The sequence below is a fragment of the Phyllobates terribilis genome, unplaced genomic scaffold, assembly GCF_046119375.1.
Source record: "Phyllobates terribilis strain yellow unplaced genomic scaffold, ASM4611937v1 Scaffold_2__4_contigs__length_985480577, whole genome shotgun sequence".
NCBI classification, from domain to species: domain Eukaryota; kingdom Metazoa; phylum Chordata; class Amphibia; order Anura; family Dendrobatidae; genus Phyllobates; species Phyllobates terribilis.
The window spans coordinates 736,355,200-736,372,462 of NW_027362762.1; the positions used below are offsets into that span (position 1 = coordinate 736,355,200).

General features: G+C 44.8%; 1 protein-coding gene across 1 annotated transcript in view; it reads right to left on the reverse strand.

Moving 5' to 3' along the window:
• Positions 1 to 17,263, reverse strand: part of CD53 (CD53 molecule) — a 75,696-nt gene that overhangs the window by 41,322 nt on the left and 17,111 nt on the right. The window lies entirely within an intron of this gene.

Consider the following 17,263-nt stretch of genomic DNA (forward strand, 5'->3'; position numbering starts at 1 on the left):
AAAATTAAATTGAACTTTATTTCATCATCCCTACCACTTTTTTGATGATCCCTTTCTTGCTTGTTGCCTTCTGGTCTATGGTGTTGTACTATATGTAGGGGTGTTTCTTACCTATTTGTTTTTTAAAAACTTTTAACAAAAATGTAAAATTCTGAACTGAAATAGAAACACACCCAAAACCTCGAGTGCTAAAAATATTTATGTTGTAACCGGAAATACACACAGTTTCATTGCTGCTTTTATCTTTACTGCTGTCATCTCACTGTTGGTAGTAATGTACAAGCACAAGTTATAGGGCAGGCATTTAAAGGATTAAAATCAAAATCAATTACAAGTCATAGTGGAGTACTTTCATCTATTCGTGGCAGGTAAATTTACATTCCACAGATTTGATGCAAACATTTCTGCAACTCTTACAGTATCTCAGAGAGGTTTGGGGAGCAGGGCCAGTACCCCAGTAACGTGGTCCTGTTCTTAAAGTGACAGTTAATGGAGAAAGATCTGGCCAAACCTGTCCATCATCCTCCTCCATATGAAAAACATTTGCAAATTTGAATATAAAGCCCCTTTTGTACAAAACCCCATGTCTTTGATATTTTAGCATTAAAGGGGTTTTCTCAAGAACAAAGTACATGTTAACCAATAGATCCTGGAATAAAAATAAGTTCCACAATTGTATCTGATTATATCTCTGAGGTAAAGCTTTTGTTTGCTTCAAACATGTTTTACCTCACAGAAAACAACAGTGATTTTGTTCTGTCTATATACTCTTTTGCTTCCTCCCCTGCCCAGGAGTTGTGGTATGATCAGACTGTGTTCCTGCACGGTCAGACACGGCCATTACACAGTACACAGCAGGGGCACATTTATAAGATTATCTCAGCACAGGAAAAAAATGTTAACACATCCAACTGTGGAACTTATTTTATTCCAAGCACTGCTTTGAGCTCACATCTTTCCCTGCAAATGACAGCTGATCTGATCAGCTGTCATGTGCCTCTAAAAGTCGCAGGTAGATCCGTGATCCACCCGCGGCTATTAACATGTTAAATGGCACTGTCAATCTCTGACAGCAGCATTTAACTCGCGCAAACCGGAAGCGCATCATAAGACATGCCCTCCGGTGCCCCTGTCAGGTGATCGCGGGGCGCCGATGGGTTGTCTTGACAGCCGGGGGTCTGCAGAAGACTCCTGTGCCTGTCATTGTAAATCTCTCATGAATGCCGTTCCGAGGCCGGCATTCAAAGGAGGTCATGATTTATGCTACATATAGCAGGGCTGAAGCCCTGCTATGTGTAGCACAGGCAATCAGACGATCGCAGCTTCAAGTCTCCTAAGGGGACTATTGAAGCAAGTAAAGAGTTAAAAAAATGTTTTAAAAAATATTAATGAAACATAAAACTTCAAATCACCCCCCTTTTGCCCCATTCAAAATAAAACAGTGAAAAAAAATACACATATTTGGTATCGCTGTGTCCAGAAATGTCCGATCGGATTAATTTACTTTATATTTTGATAGATCAGTAAACTGTGTAACGAGAAAAAAAAAATCAAAATGCCAGAATTAAGGAGTTTTTTTTGCCACAGCATTGCACAAAAATGCAATAACAGGTGATTATAACATCGTATCTACCCAAAAATTGTATCAATAAAATAATAAGCTTGGCGCAAAAAAACAAGCACTCATCCAGCCCTAGATCCCCCAAAAATGGAGACACTGCGGGTCTTGGAAAATGGCACTCTTTTTTTTTTCTTACAAACTTTGGATTTTTTTACCACTTAAATAAAAAAAGAACCTATACATGTTTGGTATCTGTGAACTCGCAATGACTTGAAGAATTATATTGCCAGGTCAGTTTTAGCATTAACGATAGTGACCATGGTAAATTTAAAAAAAAACAATTGTGGAATTGCACTTTTTTGCAATTTCACCACCCTTGGAATTTTTTTCCTGTTTTCTAGTACACTATGTGGCAAAATCAATGATGTCATTCAGAAGTACAACTCATCCAACACAAAACAAGCCCTCATGCGGCCATATTGATGGAAAAATATAAACGTTATGTCTCTGGGAAGAAGGGGCACAAAAAACGAAAATGCAAAAAGCGGAAAATCTCAAGGTGGTAAAGGGTTTAACCCTCTTTGATGGGGCATTTATGGTGATGAAACATTACATATCATTCAATTGCTGCTGTGGAAAATTGTGTCGTTAAGGATGAAATGATTCATAGTTCAAATATAGGAGAGATATGCTTGTAACAAAAATGTAATCTTATATACTGTAAAGTACATTATTTTTTCTGTTACATCAATTTGACTATTTTTGGAGGTTTTACATTGTTTTTGTAAAGTTCTAAGTACTTGCAAAAGAGTTGGAAAAGTTGTCAGTTATCCCTCTTACTATGTTGATGCCAGAGGTCATGCCTTCAACAGTTGTTTACTTTTGTTTTACAGCAATGTTGGCAAATTATATCAGTATGATCGATTACATTTATTTGCATTTAAAAGCTATAGTTTATTGTAATCTCCTGTGATTAGGGTTTGATCTGCAGAGAAGATGTCCAGTCAAATGCCCCAGGTAATATCCTTAGATAGCAAGTGTGAGGTTCTGAGGGTACATGTGGGTATACCATGTACTATGCAGGTGACCATGCAGAATGTGTAATGTCACAGAAAGCACATGATATGTCCACGTGAACTTTAATTGGGTCTTTCTGATTTCCAAGTGGCAATTATAGCTGTCTGATAAAGCCTATGATAAGCAACTTGGAGGATTGGAGTGCCACCTTGCCCAAATGGTGGGAATACAGGAGGCTTCTTGTCACTGTCCCGGAAAAAGATTATCATTAAAAGGGTTGTACACTACTTTATATTACCCCCCCCCCCCCCAATGTATCCCCCTGGGGCCCTTAAGACTTTTTGTAAATACCTTATGTTGCAGATAATGCCTGTGAGAGGCGCTATCAATGGCCGCTCACAGGCATCACGTAACCCCCCGCTGCAGCCGGCTCTGACATCCGCTGATGTCACGACAAGTGCTGGAAGAAGCCTGGGGTCTTTGTCTTCCACGTTACAGGTGGATGACAGGCTTTGAGCGGGGTTACCCCCCTCGTGTCACACCCGGCATCCAACGCGCCCTCTGCCTCTTCCCATTCATTGGGAAAGCGCGCGGTGGATGCTGGGTGTGACACGGGAGGTAACCCCGACCACAACCCAGCAGCCACCGCGGGGACCCCAGCACTGAATCACGCCTCACCTGTTGTGACTTCAGCGCAGGGTCACGTGATGCCTGTGAGCGGCCACCGATAGCGCCGCTCACAGGCATTATCAGCAACATAAGGTATTTACAAAAAGTCTTAGGGGCCCCGGGGAGGATACATTGAGGGGGTAATATAAATTACTGTACAACTTCTTTAACTATCATCACTGAGTGAAGGAATGGCTAAGACAGGGCCACACGAGAGGTTTCCAACAAAACTCTGGTCAGATCATGAGTAGTCCAAATAGAAAAATCGTGATTGTTACTGATTTGTGATGATAACCGACTGCGCTCTGACTGCTGTTAGCTACCGAGATTAAATCATCACAACCATGGTTGCCAAACATCCAGATATTCCCAGACAGTCCAGAAAAATAAGCACCTTTTTGCCCTGTCCTTAAGAAAAAATTAAGACGTCCGTGATTTTTTTGAAGCTGAGGAAACTTATACAGATTGTTTTGACTGTAAGGGCTCTTGCACAGGACCGTAAAAATCAGACGAGTATTATCCGTCGATTTGATGGATAGTATTCATCCCCATGTTATTCAATGAGGCCGTGCACATTTCTGATTTTTTTACTTGGACTGAGTGGTCGCAGGAAAAAAATTGCATCATCCACGATTTGCCTCCCATAATCATCAAGGATCATACTCGGCCATTCAAGTCTATGGGTTTGTAAAAAAATATTGGGATGCCCTCGGAAAAAAACATCTGAGTGCAGTCTGATTTTCAAGGACAGGCTGAATAGAGAAGATGGAGAAACTTTATCCTAGAAAATTCACACTTAGAGAAAACTCTAATCAGAGTCTTATTGTTACGGGGCTGGGAATAAGGAGGGAGCAGAGGGGCGTAACTAGGGGCTTCACCCTGACCGACCTTGGCTGTACGGCAGCTAGTCGACTCCGTGAACCAAGGACGGACCGGGGAGGTGGGCTATGTGCTACTCCGGGACCGACCTCTGGTGGAGGGCAGGTGACCCCAAGGGACTGAAGGCAGGCACAGGCTGGCACGGCAGATAGACTGACCCAGCTGGTAGACAGGCTGGCGGGCATGGCTGAAAGGCAAGCTGGTGAGCATGGCTGATAGGCTGGCGGGCACGGCTGATAGACAGGCTGGCGGGCAAGCACTGGGACCTGAGAACTGACAAGAGTGTTATAACAACAAACTTTCAATATTGCACAGGCACCTCCATGTTGGAAGAGGTGCCTTAAATAGTTAATGTCTTCCAGCCATTGGCCGGGAACATCTTAGGACAGTGTGTGCGGCCCCTTTAAGAGGCAGGGAGTGCATGCGTGTCCTAAGAACAGTGCCAGGGGATTTGCGCACAGTGCATGCACCCTGGGCAGACTCAGCGTGGAGGGAGGCCGGAGGAGCAGAAGACGCCGGCGCTACACTTATCATAGTGTGATTAGAATATTCAGACCGATTTTCTCACATAAGAGAAAAATGGTCATATGACCCTAGCCAAGTTATCATCATTTTACAGTATACAGTGAATGCAGCTGATGTCTTCATATCAGAATTATGGGCTGAAGATACAGTCCTACTCATCGTTATTGGCACCCATGACGTTTAAGTACATAATGTGGAATATCTCCTGAAAAAATTAATCAAGTGAAAAAGTTTTTTTGTATAGAGCACTCGTGTTAAATACAAAAGAGCAAATGATAAACAATAATTTAAGACCCAAAACAATGGGAAGGAAAAATAGAAAGACCTAAAGCTTGCTGTGACACTGGTATTGGCACCCTTTACATTAATTTAGTATGGAAACACATTTTGACTCGCCTGAGGTAAATCACAAAAGAGATTCTCCTGTGGTTAATTGTCGGTGCCCATGTAACATGAATTTACCAATGAAAGATGACTTCACTGTTTTAAAAAGCTATATGGTAGGTCCTGTTCCTTTGTCACAATGGTGAAGACAAAGAAGCTGTCTGAGGACATCAGAACTGTTTATATTAGCAAACACAAGACTTCAAAAGGGTATAAGGTCATCTTCAAAGACCTTGGTATCCCAGTTTCAACAGTGCACAATGTTATTAAGAAGTTTTCCAAGCATGGAACCGTCAAGAACCTCCCTGGACGTGGGGGAAAAAGGAAAATTGACAAGAGATGTCTTCAAAGATTGGTACGAATAGTGGAAAAAACACCACATCAAACATCCAAAGATCTGAAGCCCAACCTGGAACAGTCTGGGGTCATGGTTTCAACAAGTACCATACGCCGCACACTAAACCAGGTAGAGCTTTATGGGCAAAGGCCACGAAGAAACCATTGCTGAAGAAAAGACATAAAAAGGAACAACTGATCTTTGCCAAAGAGTACCTTGGCAAACCACAGTCCTTCTGGGAAAATGTTCTGTGAACAGATGAAACAAAAATAGAGCTTTTCGGCAATGCAGTGCAACAGTTTATTTACTGACAGTGCAATAAAGCTTATAAAGAAAAGAACACCTTACCAAGAGTTAAGCATGGTGGAGGATCCATAACGTTGTGGGGTTGCTTTGCTGCATCTGGTACTGGAGGTCTTGACCATATCACAGGAATCATAAAATCAGAGAATTATCAAGAGATTTTAGAACAAAATGTCCTCCCCAGTGTAAGAAAACTTGGTTTGAGTTAAAGACCATGGTTCCTCCAGCAAGACAATGACCAAAAGCACACATCCAAATGTACACAGGAATGGTTGAAAAAGAAAAAATTGACTGTTTCAAAATGGCCAGCAATGAGTCCTGACCTCAATCCCATTGAAAATCTTTGGGCTGAGCTGAAATCTGCCATTGGGAAAAAGAACTCTGCAAACATTCAAGAGCTTAAACAAACTGCAAAGGAAGAGTGGGAGAAAATTCCAGCTGAGAAGTGCAAGAAGCTTAGCTTATAGATGGCTACAAGAAACGTTTGGAGGCTGTCAGCAATGACAAAGGGTGTGCAACCAAATATTAATTATGGGTGCCTTTATTGTTGCACATACTGTTTATTCTGTTTCTTCTTTGAAATTGCAACATAGAAGTTGAAAAACAATGTTTTATTGTTGTATTACTTTGGACTACTAATTAAAAAATCCCTGAGGATATAACTTTGGTACATTTCAATTTATTTCTGAAGATATTGTACAGTGTATGAAAAAAATGAAGGGGTGGCAAAAATGGTGAGCAGCACTGTATGTATCAGTAATCATAATGATTTATTATGGCTTTCCAATGTATCCGTATTGTCTGTCTGTGATTTTTTGATAAGCTGTTCAGAATAAATAAAAAATCAAGTTAGTAACCCTGATCACAACCATTATTAAACCTTACACTGGTGAAATGAGCTTTGGGCTCCTCCTGGTGCAGGACAATGCCCGGCCTCATGTGGCCAGAGTGTATTGGCAGTTCCTGGATGCTGAAGCTATTGATGTCATTATCTGTTCCTCATTTTTCTGATCTAAACCCAATTGAGACCTTCTGAGACTTTGTCTCAGTGTATCCAATGCCAAAAGGTAGCACTACAAACTGTACAGGATCTCATTGACTCCCTGATCCAGGTCTCGGAAAACATTTTAAAGGACATCCTCCTAGGCCATACAAACTACTTCTCACAATATGTTTTGCTGTGATAACTAGTGTTGAGCCACCCCCGTAGTGTTCGAGTTCGGTTCGGTTCGTCGAACACCTGTGTGTTCGCCGAACTGTTCGTCGAACTGTTCGTCGAACACCTTCGAACACCGTTAAAACCAATGGCAGGCAAACAAAAACACATAGAAACACATAGAAAACACCTTCAAAGGTGTCCAAAAGCTGACAAACTGCTCAGAAGACATAACTAACACATGGAAAAGTGACAAGTACATATAGTCATGCGAAAATAAAAGAGGTGGAGGAGTAAAAGGAGGGGGAGACACAGATATAGGCATGTCATGCCCTTCTAAAATCCAAAAAGTGAGAAGCCGACACGGCCAGTCCGCTCCTGCCCGTGCCACCTCCGTGTCGCCGGGTTTGTGCCAGAGCCGCGTTGAACCCTGATGGCCAGCCCCCCTCTCCCAATACTGGTGCCTGTCCGCTGGTGGGTCGAGCGAGCCCCCCTGTGGTGGAGGCAGCTCTAAGCTTTTTTATTTAAATTGTCTCTCTAATTTGAATGAATACACTTTAAATCCATTTACAAGGATCTATTGGAGGGCAAGTCTCATGCCAGCAGCCGCGTAATTCCAGCTCCAGTAGCGTCCACTAAAGCTGCTGCAGTTAAAAAGCTTTTATAAGGATCGAGCTCGGCTGTCCACCGCAAGGCATCCTACTGCCAGTCCCAGCCCCTATGCCTTGGGGTGCCTCCTGATGCTCTTCACTGAGTATCCCATGGTCCCGAAGCATTTCCTTTGAAAAAATTAAGTGTCTAAACTACAGGTGGTGTAGCTAGCTTAACAGCCGGGATAATCCGCTGACTAGCAGACACTGCTACTAGGCACAAAGTATTTCCTGGGCTAGATGCAGTTAAAAATTTGTAATTAGATACTCTCGTTGGATGCTGAGAAAGCATTCCATAGAGTCTCCTGGCACGCCATATATGATTCTCTTAAAAAGCTTGGGGTAGGGGTCTAGGGGACCCTTTTATAGCCAAAATCACGGCCCTGTATCACAATACGTCACCTAGGCTGAAGATAAATGGAACTGTAGCACCCTGAGGGCTCGGTTGCTACAGAGGTATTGCACCTCACCCAGAGGTGTGATATCTCACTCTCAGGTAAGGATGGAGTGTGGATCAGGACCCGACACCTGCATGCATTACACCACATTGCCGTGGGGCAGGGCGACCAATATGCCTCTGAGATGGGCACGACAGTCCCTGTCCCTGGCTGGAGTGGGGGGAGGGAACACTGAGGAAGGGGAACCCTGTAGTGCAGGAGCAGGGAGGAAGCAGTTCCTGGGAGCATTGAGAAGGGAGTATAAAAGGTGGGCACCATCTTAGTTCAGTGCAGAGAAGTCTGAGCAGAAGTGGCAGGGAGCAGGGGCTCTGCATGAGCTCTGCTCCGGAGGCGGGCCTAGTAACAGAGGCCCAGGCCTGGAAGAGGGAGAAGGAAGGAAGAGGAGCGGAGAAGGCTCCAGGAGCGAGGAATGAAGGGATCCCAGGGGTGCGGACGGGCGAGTCGCCACCGCACGCCCGAATCCACCTGCGTGGAGGGGTCAGGCCAAAGGGGGAGACCGGTCCCCGAAACTAGTGGAGGCAGGAAACGACCCTCAGCTAGAAACCGGAGGCTGTGACATTTTATGTGGCGAAGCCCCTCGCTACACCCGCTAGGAAGGCACCACATAGGGTCAGGGAAACTGGCGCCAAGTTTACCAAGAGGAGGCCCGAGGCAGCCGGACAGAAGGGTTGGTAAGAAAGGCCAGACAAAGGACACACAAAGGGGGTCCTGTGAAGCGCTCCAAAGTTATCTGGGAGTTGTCTGAGCCCCTCACCTGGTGAGCACAGTACGACGTGGGCAGCCGTTACCTGCAGACGTGGTCTGGATAATAAGAACTGTGAGTAAAGGCCCTGGACTGCATCACTGACTCCGTGTCGTTACTGCTGCTGCCCTGCACCATCACCCCCATCCTCCGCATACACTGCCCTGAGGCTATACTCCTCACGTGGGGAGTTATGCTACGCTCTGCTGCACCCACAACACCAGCCTCAGCGGTCTGCCCTGCAGCGGCGGTTCACTCTGACCGCAATCCACGGGTGGCGTAGTCGGACATTTAAACATCAAAACCACATAAATAGTTCCGCCACTGGTTTGACCACCCTGAGCCACGGAACCGGGTCGCCGCCACGAAGACTACAACCACCAGCATCCACCAAAAAGGGTCCGGCTCCGGGTGTCCCAAGGCCCAAGGGGTGCATCAGAACATTTTCATCACCTTTCACAATCACCAATGGGACAAGGCAGGGATGTCCTCTGTCCCCTCTCTTATACATCCTAGTGACGGAGCACCTGCTCTCATCAATTCGCCATAACCCCAATATTAGGTGGATTGAGGTGGGAGGCACCGAGTACAAGTGCTCTCTATTTGCTGATGATGTCCTAGTATATATCACTCAATCACATATATCCATCCATGCTGTTATGGCTGAAATAGATCACTTTGTTACATGGTCAAATTTTAAAATCAATGCAGCGAAGTCTGAGGCCCTCGATGTCTCCCTCCCCAAATCCATATAGGATTCCATCCAGTCCAACTTTCCCTTTGCCTGGCCCTCACAGGGTATCAAATACTTAGGAATTCCTATTCATAGAGACCTCTCCCATCTATGTTATCTTAATTTTGGGCCCTTTATTGAACAACTCCATACAGACCACGGTTGGCAAGTTAGAACTGTAAGATTCACTACGTGAACCACTGGTGTTTTGTAGAAAAGCACATGTACACTGCGTTCCAAATTATTATGCAAAAAGTGTTTAGGAGTGATAAGGGAAGAATTTGTTTGTTTGTCAGTTAAACTCATTGATGGTGATGTGTGTCAGGGCTCTTTATATCACTGTAAGCAATTGCAGACACCTGTGCTAATTAGTTTGGCAGGTGTGTCCAATGAAAGGCAAGACTACTTAAGAAGGCTGTCTCACATTATTAAGCAGCCTACATTTTCTGCCAAAATGGGAAAGAAAAAGGATGTGTCGGCTGCTGAGAAGCAACAAATTGTGGAGTGTTTAGGTCAAGGCATGACTACAATCAACATTGTGCGATGATCAGGATGAAGTGTCTTGGCAATCAAGAAGTATGTAGCTGATTCACAGTACACACGTGTGTGTGCTGATAAGGGCAAATTGAGGACTCTTTCCTACAGGCAATTACGTCAGGTTGAAAGAGCAGCGGCAAAAAAGCCTTGTCATAGCAGCAGACAAGTTTTTGAAGCTGCTTGTGCCTCCAACATCCCCCGAACAACAAGATGCAGGGTCCTTCAGAGGTTTGCAGCTGTGCATACGCCATCCTGTCGACCTCCTCTATCCACTTCACACAAGCAGAAACGGCTCCAGTGGGCCAAACATTACATGAAGACTGATTTCAAAACTGTTTTGTTCACGGATGAGTGCCGTGCAGCGCTCGATGGTCCAGATGGATGAAGTGGAGGATGGCTGGTTGATGGACACCCCACGCAAACACGGCTACAGCGCCAACAAGGAGGAGGTGGAGTAATGTTTTGGGCTGGAATCATGGGGAGAGAGATTGTCGGCCCCTTTAGGATCCCTGAAGGCGCTAAAGATGAACTCCATAATGTATGTGGATTTTCTCAAACAGCACTTCCTGCCATGGTTCAAGAAGAAGAACTGTGTATTTCACAGCAAGATCATTTTTCTGCATGATAATGCACCATCTCATGCTGCACATAAAACATCTGCATCTCTGGCTGATATGGGCATAAAAGGGGACAAACTTATGGTGTGACCCCCATGCTCCCCTGACCTGTACCCCATTCAGAACCTTTGGAGCATCATTAAAAGGAGTGTCTATGATGGCGGGAGGCAGTTCACATCTAAGCAACAGCTCTGGGAGGGTATTCTGTCCTCATGCAAAACAATTGAAGCAGAAACCATCCAAAACCTGACAAATTCAATGGACGAGAGAGTTCAGAAGCTCCTTTCGAACAAGGGGTCCTATGTGAAAATGTAACATCACCTAAAATAAAGTTTTGAGTTGAAAACTGTTTGATTTCAGTTTCTAACAACCTGCTAATGCTTATAATTTCAAAAATGACCATTTTTTTGGTCTTTATTAAAATGAAAAGGTTGATCGAAAAGTTTGGGGGATCTAAGAGTGTGGCAACCCAGTAGTCATGATTACTTCGAATTCTGACAATATGAGGGTCATGCTGCAGGTAGTGCAGCAAGAAGGCACTTATGTGTCTTGCGCATCTCGGAGCCCCAAAATTATTTTCCGGGCTAGATGCAGCTAAAAATTATTATTAATTTTAAATCTGGTGAAGCTTTAGTATAGATGGCCTAATAGGATCAGTGCTGCACACTGCTACAAAGCCCAAATTATTTTCCAGCCAAGATACAGATAAACATGATTAGTAATTTGAAAGCTTAAAACGGTTGGTAGGGTGATTTTAACCAATCATCAAGCTTTTACTCTCCCCAGGATGACACAGGGGTAGAAAAGTCGTTTCGGATCCATGATTTGTTCATCTTTATGAACGTGAGTCTGTCTACATTATCAGTGGAGAGCCGCGTGCGCTTATCTGTCAGCACACCACCAGCAGCGCTGAACACACGTTCAGACAGAACGCTGGCTGCGGGGCATGACAAGATCTCCAAGGCGTAAGTGGCTAGCTCCGGCCATTTATCCAGATTGGAAGCCCAAAAAGAGCAAGGGTCCAGTGACACAGTCGTGGCTTCAATGTTTACTTGGAGATACTCCTGTACCATCGTCTCTAGGCGTTGACTATGTGTCAGACTTCTTGTCTCCTGTGGCCTTGCAAAGGATGGGCTAAAAAAGTGGTGAAATGATTCCGCAAAATTGATGTTACCAGCAGATACTGTGGTTCTGTTACGGTTTGAGTGCTGAACACTTGACGGTCCCACGGTTGGCAAGTTGGAACTGTGAGATTCACTACGTGCACCACTGGTATTTTGTGGAAAAGCACATGTAAGATTCTGCAACAGTCTCTGCTGATACTCCTGCATGCGTGCATCCCTTTCTATGGCAGGAATAATTTCTGCAAATTTACTTTTGTACCGGGGATCTAACAGTGTGGCAACCCAGTAGTCAGGATTATTTCTAATTCTCACAATTCGAGGGTCATGTTGCAGGTAGTGCAGCAAGAAGGCACTCATGTGTGTTGCGCATCCAGGAGCACCAAGTCCCTGTTGTGTTGGTGGCGAGGTAACAATCATGCTTCCTTCCTCTGTCCTCTCCCCCCAACCTCGCACAACAGAAATGTGATCAAGGTCTCCCTCATCTGATGAGTCTTCCATCAGTTCGTCCTCCACTTCTTCCTGGGCTCCTGCACCTTCCTCACTAGTTTGGCTGCTACCATGCGCCCTGGTAAAACCATCTCCCCCACCCTCACATGCCTGCCGCCTTGGTGCTGCCGACCGTCTGGACCTTGCAGATGTTAGCCCTTCCGCATACAACTCCTCCTCCTCTACTTCCTCCACCTCCTCTTGTGCCACCACCTGACTCCGAATTCTGTTTAACATGTGCTCCAGCATGTAAATCACCGGAATAGTCATGCTGATAATGGCATCGTCAGCACTAAACATCTTCGTCGCCATTTCAAAACTGTGCAGAAGGGTGCATAGGTCCCTGATCTGAGACCACTCCTCCAGCGTGATTTGCCCCACCTCTGAATCTCGTTGGCCCAGGCTATACGTCAGAACGTATTGCACCAGGGCTTGTCGGTGCTGCCACAGTCGCTGCAACATGTGCAGAGTTGAATTCCACCAGGTAGGCACATCGCATTTTAGCCGGTGAAGTGGCAGGCCCAACGACTTCTGTAGAGATGTAAGTCGCTGAGCTGCGGGATGCGAATGGCGGAAGTGAGCACACAGCGACCGTGCCCTCTGCAGAAGGCCATCTAGTCTGGGATAGTGGGCTAAAAATTGCTGGACAACCAGGTTCAACACGTGAGCCATACAAGGCACGTGTGTGACATTGCCGCGGCGAAGGGCCGCACCCAGGTTTTCAGCATTGTCGCACACGGCCTTCCCTGGTTTCAGGTCCAGTGGAGACAACCATTCATGAAATTGGTTCTCCAGAGCTGACCACAACTCCTCAGCTGTGTGACTCACATTTCCCAGACATTTCAATGTAAAAACCGCCTGATGACGTTGAGCCCTACTGCCAGCATAGTAAGGAGGTGTGCAGGATCCCTTCTGTGCAGTTAGAAAGCTTGTGGCATGACCAGACAGGCTTTGGGTGCAGGTGGAAGACCGAGAGGAGGTTGAGGAGGCAGAAGCAGTGGAGGAACTTTGACATAAAGAGGATTGACGCACAACTCGTGGGGACGGCAAGACTTGGACAGCAGCCCCTTGTCCTGCTGTCACCATAGTTACCCAGTGCCCAGTCAGCGACATGTAACGCCCCTGTCCATGCCTACTCGTCCAAGTGTCTGTGGTGAAATGCACCCTGTCACACACAGAGTTTCTCAAAGAAGCGGTGATGTTGTGTGCGACATGCTGGTGGAGCGCAGGCACACCTTTCTTTGAGAAGTAGTGCCGACTGGGCATCTGGTACTGGGGCACTGCGACGGACATAAGGTCTCGAAAATCCTCTGTGTCCACCAGGCGGAAAGGCAGCATTTCTGTAGCCAAGAGCTTGCAGATGGTGAAATTCAACCTCTTAGCTTACTCATGGCTAGGAGGAAATGGTCTTTTACTTGTCCACATCTGAGGGACCGAGGGCTGGCTATTGTGCTTAGACGGGGTTGATAAGGGTGTCCCCGGCAAACTGCCGGTCTGTGAGGAAGATGCAGGCGGACATGTTAGGTTGCCTTGATCCAAAGGTGGTGCTATCGATGTCGGACAGCGCTCAACACCAGCTGGTGTTACCACCTCCAAAGAAAATGATGACCTGCCAATCACGCTGGCTGTTGCAGGTAAAGAGGTGGCAGGTCTGCGCCCCAAAACAGGTGTGACTGCTGTCCCCCCAGTCACAGAGGATGAAGAGGCCGCGGATGCACAAGATATGGCAGACGGTGGTTGGCCCGGCTGGCTAGGCCGCATTGTAGCACACTGAGCTTCCCACTGCAACTTATGCTTCATGTCCATGTGCCGGTTCATGCATGAAGTACTCAAACTATGTATTTTTTGGCCTCTACTTAGCTTTTGCTGACAAATGTTACAGATAACACGAGTTGGGTCATCTTTATCGATCTGAAAAAATGCCCAGGCTATGCAAGGCTTAGCACCCATGCGACCTGAAGAGCCACCACGACTTGTGGTGAGAGGCAGAGTTGTGTTTGAGGATGCAGTTGTTGACGTGCTTCCAGTACTACGTCTCTGTCCAGGAAGGCGCAACCTGACCTCGTCGTCACTAGCATCTTCCTCCACCTCCTCTGCTGACCTCATCTCTTGGCTGACTGTGGGTTGACAGTAAGTGGGATCTCCAACCTCATCATCATCACCCTGTGCGTTATCACACCCTTCGTCCTCAGAGCCAACCTGTTCCTGCCCTGACAAAAAACTAAAGTTGTCGCTCCAATCAGGTATTTGAGTCTTATCATCGTCTTCCTCATTGTCTCCACCAACAGGAGTTACAGTTTGGGAATGAGGGTCTACATTATGGTCAGAACCTTCTGCGTCTGGTCCTGGATCCGACTCATAAAGATTCTGGGCATCAGTGCAGATCATTTCCTCGTCTGGATTCACAGAAGCGCTGGAGTCGACCTCTGATTCCCAGGCTATAGTATGAGTAAACAGCTCTGCAGACTCAACCATCTGTTCTACCTCATACTCAGACGGGCAGCTGGAGATTTGGGAGCTGTGAGGAAGCAAGTGCGATTGGGGTGACACCTTTGAGGACTGGAGTATTTGTGATGTTGAAGTTGATGTGGAGGAGAGCCCACTTAAAGGAGCACTTGATATCCGTTGAAGCACCTGCTGTTTTTGTGCCTCATCTGGAATTTGTAGCGATTGGCGTGGCCGTAAGAAAGGGATCTTATCACATTGTCCGCTAAAAGAAGTAGACATTTTAGTTTGGCTGGAAGATGGTCTTTCTTCTGCAGATGTTACTGTTGCTTTAACACCTACCCCACGGACACAACCTTTTTTCCCCTTCCCAACACGCCTATTCCCCTTTCCACCAGCAGCAGGCCTTTTTCCACTCATTTTGGTGGTTAACTAATTCACAACTCTGGAGTTGTTTGCACGAAAAAACAATGGATGGGAACCGAGCAGAGCTGAGTGGCCAAACTGTGGTATTAGGCCAAAACTATTGGCTGGGTTAGATGCAGAAAAAAATTATATTCAATTTGCAACCTGATGAAGGTCTGTATAGATGGATTAATAGAACAAGTCCCACACACAGCTAGAAGCCCAATATTTTTTCAGAGGTAGATGCAGAAAAAATATATTCAGTTTGCAACCTGATGGAGGTCAGTATAGATGGACTAATACAACAAGTCCCACACACAGCTAGAAGCCCAATATTTTTTCAGAGGTAGATGCAGAAAAAAATATATTCAGTTTGCAACCAGATGGAGGTCTGTATAGATGGATTAATAGAACAAGTCCCACACACAGCTAGAAGCCCAATATTTTTTCAGAGGTAGATGCAGAAAAAAATATATTCAGTTTGCAACCTGATGGAGGTCTGTATAGATGGATTAATAGAACAAGTCCCACACACAGCTAGAAGCCCAATATTTTTTCAGAGGTAGATGCAGAAAAAAATATATTCAGTTTGCAACCTGATGGAGGTCTGTATAGATGGATTAATAGAACAAGTCCCACACACAGCTAGAAGCCCAATATTTTTTCAGGGCTAGATGCAGAAAAAAATATATTCAGTTTGCAACCTGATGGAGGTCTGTATAGATGGATTAATAGAACAAGTCCCACACACAGCTAGAAGCCCAATATTTTTTCAGAGGTAGATGCAGAAAAAAATATATTCAGTTTGCAACCTGATGGAGGTCAGTATAGATGGACTAATACAACAAGTCCCACACACAGCTAGAAGCCCAATATTTTTTCAGATGTAGATGCAGAAAAAAATATATTCAGTTTGCAACCTGATGGAGGTCAGTATAGATGGACTAATACAACAAGTCCCACACACAGCTAGAAGCCCAATATTTTTTCAGAGGTAGATGCAGAAAAAAATATATTCAGTTTGCAACCTGATGGAGGTCTGTATAGATGGATTAATAGAACAAGTCTCACACACAGCTAGAAGCCCAATATTTTTTCAGAGGTAGATGCAGAACAAAATATATTCAGTTTGCAACCTGATGGAGGTCTGTATAGATGGATTAATAGAACAAGTCCCACACACAGCTAGAAGCCCAATATTTTTTCAGAGGTAGATGCAGAAAAAAATATATTCAGTTTGCAACCTGATGGAGATCTGTATAGATGGATTAATAGAACAAGTCCCACACACAGCTAGAAGCCCAATATTTTTTCAGAGGTAGATGCAGAAAAAAATATATTCAGTTTGCAACCTGATGGAGGTCAGTATAGATGGACTAATACAACAAGTCCCACACACAGCTAGAAGCCCAATATTTTTTCAGAGGTAGATGCAGAAAAAAATATATTCAGTTTGCAACCTGATGGAGGTCAGTATAGATGGACTAATACAACAAGTCCCACACACAGCTAGAAGCCCAATATTTTTTCAGAGGTAGATGCAGAAAAAAATATATTCAGTTTGCAACCTGATGGAGGTCTGTATAGATGGATTAATAGAACAAGTCCCACACACAGCTAGAAGCCCAATATTTTTTCAGAGGTAGATGCAGAAAAAAATATATTCAGTTTGCAACCTGATGGAGGTCTGTATAGATGGATTAATAGAACAAGTCCCACACACAGCTAGAAGCCCAATATTTTTTCAGAGGTAGATGCAGAAAAAAATATATTCAGTTTGCAACCTGATGGAGGTCTGTATAGATGGATTAATAGAACAAGTCCCACACACAGCTAGAAGCCCAATATTTTTTCAGAGGTAGATGCAGAAAAAAATATATTCAGTTTGCAACCTGATGGAGGTCTGTATAGATGGATTAATAGAACAAGTCCCACACACAGCTAGAAGCCCAATATTTTTTCAGAGGTAGATGCAGAAAAAAATATATTCAGTTTGCATCCTGATGAAGGTCTGTATAGATGGATTAATAGAACAAGTCCCACACACAGCTAGAAGCCCAATATTTTTTCAGAGCTAGATGCAGAAAAAAATTATATTCAATTTGCAACCTGATGGAGGTCAGTATAGATGGACTAATAGAATGATGCTATGCCCAAAAGATTTTACTTCACTAGGTGCAGTAAAAAAATTGGTATTCTATACACAGGTGGTATATCATGCAACACAGATAGGCT